This window comes from Hemibagrus wyckioides, linkage group LG02 (genome assembly GCF_019097595.1).
Source record: "Hemibagrus wyckioides isolate EC202008001 linkage group LG02, SWU_Hwy_1.0, whole genome shotgun sequence".
Classification (NCBI taxonomy): Eukaryota; Metazoa; Chordata; class Actinopteri; order Siluriformes; family Bagridae; genus Hemibagrus; species Hemibagrus wyckioides.
The window spans coordinates 23,591,428-23,596,427 of record NC_080711.1 but is presented as its reverse complement, the minus strand read 5'-3'; the positions used below and the strand labels follow the sequence as shown (position 1 = coordinate 23,596,427).

Genomic DNA, 5,000 nt, shown 5'->3' with positions numbered 1-5,000 from the left:
CTCCTGGACACGTGGACAACCGTCTCCCATGGAAAGCTGGCGACGTGTCGCAGCGAAGTTTGTTTTCCGAACTGTCCATCATTATGCATTCCTTATGACTATGCTGACGGACGCTCAGGCTTGCTTTATATACGGCGGCATAATGTGACTGTTTGTGTTTTTTCCACATCTGAGTCCACTTCGTTCACCTCGGCTTGAGAAAGAGCCAGTGCAACGATACCATCTCATTATTATATTCATCTTCTACAGCTCGGAAACGACGCTGGTGACAAAGTGTGTTTTCCGGAAAGCACTAATGCCTCTGAAATCAGACCCTGATGTCGCCACATGACTGTACGCCTCTAATTACGCTCCACAAAGCGGAAAGCTGCAGTGTGGCTTCCTCGGGGCCTGGGTTAAAGATCTGCACATAACACTCCGCTCAGATGGATATATAACATACTGTCAGCCTTTGGGAAACAACTTCATAATGGCTTCATGCATTACGCTGAGCGGAAAGTGCAGAGTGCTCGGAATGACTCGGAATGATCGGGTGAGCGAAGGCTCGGAATATTATAGCAGGAAAATAACAAAAACATAATGACACAGAATAAAGGTCAATACAATAAATGTTGTGTATTTGCACTGTTGAAGTCTGGATTCTGATTGGTGTTGGTCTCCAGTGTTAGATCTCGCAGGAATCTTTGGGTTAGATCTCATGGCAGGAGTCTCTGGGTTCAGTCTCATGGACGGAATCTCTGGGGTCAGTCTCATGAAAGGAGTCTCTGGGGTCAGTCTCATGGACGGAATCTCTGGGGACAGTCTCATGAAAGGAGTCTCTGGGGTCAGTTCTGGATAAAGTCTCTGGAGTCAGTCATGAAAGGAGTCTCTGGAGTCTGTCATGGAAAGAGTCTCTGGGGTCAGTCATGAAAGGAGTCTTGGGTCTGTCATGGAAAGAGTCTCTGATGTTAGTTCTGGAAGGAGTTTCTGGGGTCAGTTCTGGAAGGAGTTTCGGGGGTCAGGCCTGGAAGGAATCTTATGTAAGGAGTCTCTGGGGCCAGTTCTGGAAGGAGTCTCTGGAGTCAGTCACGGGAATAGTCTCTTGGGTCAGTCATGGAAGGACTCTCTCTTGTCAGTTCTGGAAGGAGTCTCTGGGGTCAGTCAAGGAATGGGGTCTTCAATATAAGTTCTGGAGGGAATCTCTGGAGTCAGTCATGGAAGGAGCCTCTGGGGTCAGTTCTGGAAGTAGTCTCTGGGGTCAGTTATGAAAGGAGTCTCTGGGTTCAGTTCTGGAAGGAGTCTCTAGGGTCAGTCATGGAAAGAGTCTCTGGGGTCAGTTCTGGAAGGAGTCTCTGGGGTCAGTTATCACAGGTGTCACTTCTGTAAGGAATCTCTGAGGTCAGTCATGGAAGGAGTCTCTGTGGTCAGTCGTGGAAGGAGTCTCTGGGGTCAGCGATCTCTGGTGCCAGTTCTGGAAGACATCTCCAGCGTCAGTTGTCAGTGTACAGATGAACTAGCTTGCCTCATGGTACTTCCTGAGATACTCACTGCAAAACACTGACATCAACATTCACGATATTTTGACGAGCGCTAATGAGACAGCGCTACTCCAAACCTCACTCCAGATTTTCTGAACCCTCCTCTCCTTAAGATTCAAGGAACGAAGCAGACATCCTGAGACAGTCCTGAGCTCCCGAGGGTTCCTTTGGACGTTTTTTTTTCCTGCTCACTTTGTTCTCGCTGGAGTTTGTTTCTAATGAGCTGCCTGCTAGCTGGAGCGTGATTCTTTCACGGAAAACGGTTAAGGCAGCTTTAATCTAGCGTCGAAAGCCCCGCCCTCACGCCGCTTCGTCCCCTGCCGAGCGTACGGCGGAGGAGAAGAGCGAGATCCGCGCTGGACAGGGGTTACGAGTCGACATTGTCGCGAGCTGACACGTCTTCATTCAGATGTGTTAAACACAGAGGAGCCAATCTCTCAGCGGTGCTGTAATTACTCCGAGACGGCCGGAAAACACACACACACACACACACACACACACACACATAGTAAAGGTGCCAGCTCTGAATCTGTACTTTCTCCATCTCTCTTTCACTTTTACAACGAAATAAAAACTACACTCCAATCTCACCACTATTCATCAGGACTACAGCTGGGTGCAAAAGTTTGCACACCCTCAGGACAGTCTGAACTTTTCCAATGAATTCTCCAATCAGATTTCTCGCATCAGAAGGTGCTAAGTTTCCATAACAGGTATAATTTTGTCAGTTACTTCTCACGATGATGCACATTTCTGAGAAGAGATATTTAATGTATTATCTGTTCTTATCAGTTTCATATCTGATACATCCTCTATATGAGGACTTTATTAGGACTATATTAAACAGATTTTTACAGCTGGGAGCCAGAAAACGGGCTTGCTTGGGGATGTTTTGGGTTGCCAGATATGTTGCCTCATTTAAACCTTTTTTCACATTTTAGTATTTTGGGTAAATTTGATGAAATGTAAAAATGCGGCACATTTTCCTTTTTAATCCATTTGAACTATTCAGTATCTGGGGGAAGGGCAGGCGGTGCAACCTGCGGACTCAAACATAATAAACAAATATTTGTTTTATTTAAAAACAAATCCAGACAATGTCCTAAATGCGTTCAAATTTTAAGAAAAAGCTTTATAGAGCGGTTCAGCGAAACAACAACAAGAAGGCATTCAAGATATCACTGTATGATTTAGAGAGAAAATTTCCTGATACGATTTTGCTACAACTTCCGTTCTTTAGCTAACAATCTGATGTTGAAAATACCGCTGCAGATCATCTGTTCTTTACACCCTGAGTCACGAGAGAGACGAGCGTGTGCTTAAGAAGTTCCCAAAACTGTAAAATCTCATCCCGGTGGTCACACCTACACATTCCCTGAAAGTCTTAATTCATTAATAAGCATCATAAAGTTCCGACGTTTATTCGCAGCGTCGCTTGTTTCCACGCAGAGCGTCGCTTTTATACAAAAAAAAAAAAGGAATAAATAAATAAATAAATAATTTTAAAAAAACACTGTTTTGTGAAATGAGAAATGGCGATGCGGCGCCAAATAGTGCAACAGCTGCAAAAGCAAACAAACATTATTACGAATGCCAGAGACTAATCACTCACACAAACACACACACACACACACAGGAACACATGTGCCCGGCGAGGCCTAGCAGATGGTGTCCGCCCCCGTTTCCATCCATACATCACCTCTCTCTCTCTCTCTCTCTCTCTGAGCCAATCGTTTAAGCACACACACACACACACACACACACACATATATCCCTCCTGTTTACAATCAAACAATAACCGGGCCGTATTGAGCGCGTGCAAACATCGCTGACAAAAGCCGGTGTCCTTTGGCGTCTCTGGGCTCGGCGCTCGTCTCTCACTGCTTACTGAAGGTTACCGAGGCTCATCATCATCATCATCATCATCATCATCATCTCCTGATGACACGGACTATCGCTCATTTCATCGACTGACGTGGCCCGCTGAAACCCGAGAGCGCCACACGATAGCGAGAGTACAGCGAGCGCTGAAATTAAACAATACACACCCTAAACACACACACACACACACACACACACATGCAACACAGTCTAACTTCACTCACAAGGTATGAGAAAGTGATCTTTCTGAATTGAAGTGCATTTCGGCTCAAACGCAGTTCCCACCTTCATTTGCACCTGATTGGCAAGTTGAATTTTCGTCTTAAACGTATCCTTTTTATTCTAATTACATTTCATTTAATTTTTTATTAAACTTTATTTTATTGTGTCGTGTCTTGAGCAGAATCTGTACTTATCATTTATGCTTCACTTTTATATATACACACACACATATATATATATATATATATATATACATACACTTTCTAACCTTCATTTGCATACCAGAAGCTCATTGGCTCTTATGTTTTGTGACACAGTAACACATCTAGATATATATATATATATATATGTATGTATATATATTTCTATTACTTCCTAATGCTGTACTGTGTGGAACCTCCTTTCTTTCTTTAATCCCTCATTTGCATACTGGAATCTGATTGGCTCTTGTATTTTATGACCCAATAACACTCGTGTCTTTAAACCTTCTCCTTTATTTCCTAGTATTTTATTTTATTACACCTCATTGTGATTAAAATCTGGCTCTTACATTCTTCGACGACTTTGAGCACAAATGTTAAAAAATGAAATTATAACAAAAGCCATGGAAGGTTTTGTATTTTTCTCACATACACACACAGCGACATGAAGATTCTAATGATTTCCATATTTAGTCTGGTTTTTCAGGAACATGAAACAGATTCCGGGTCACGTCGGGTTTAACTCTCACTGAGTAAATCTGCCAAACACCCCCCTCCCCCCCACCACCACACACACACACACAACCCCCCTGCATAACCCGATGAAATAAAAAGCGTGGATTTCCTGGTGTGTGTGTGTGGGGGGTGTAAATAAATAAAAACACAGGCTGTGTTTGAACACACACACTGCGCTCGTGTTTGTGAACACACACGTGTGCACTCCAGCTGAGCCGACGTGAAGCGAATGACTCGCCACTTTTAATCAGCTCTAATTCCTCCCTCTGACGGAATTCTTCTCCTCTTTTCTGCTCCTCCGTGCTCATGTACGCTCACTTCTTTTTTTAAGAATAAATATTCTGATTTATCCTTTTAATGTTCTTTACAGTTCTACACATTAAAATATCACGAGGAGAGAGAAGAGAAGAGAAGAGAAGAGAAGAGAAGAGAAGAGAAGAGAAGAGAAGAGAAGCGGGCGTAAATGCAGTGTGAGGGAGGAGTGAGGGATTCTGGGTAACGAGGCTGCGGCTCCGATAAACGAGAAACACGGAACAGATGTAATGGAGGAGAAGCGGAGAGGGAGAGCGACTCCGCCGAGTCAGCACAGATGGGAACGAACAAGGAAAAGAGCGAAGGAGAGATGGAGAGAGGCAAAGAGAGGGAGGGGGAGGAGAGAGAGAGA

The 5,000-nt window shown here is 44.1% G+C and overlaps 1 protein-coding gene and 1 pseudogene across 7 annotated transcripts in view; one reads left to right on the top strand and one right to left on the bottom strand.

The window, feature by feature from the left end:
• Nucleotides 1-5,000, bottom strand: part of rbfox1 (RNA binding fox-1 homolog 1) — a 168,592-nt gene that overhangs the window by 120,364 nt on the left and 43,228 nt on the right. The gene's annotated exons all lie outside the window — the stretch shown is intronic.
• LOC131344770 (U2 spliceosomal RNA) lies at nucleotides 2,267-2,445 on the top strand (annotated as a pseudogene).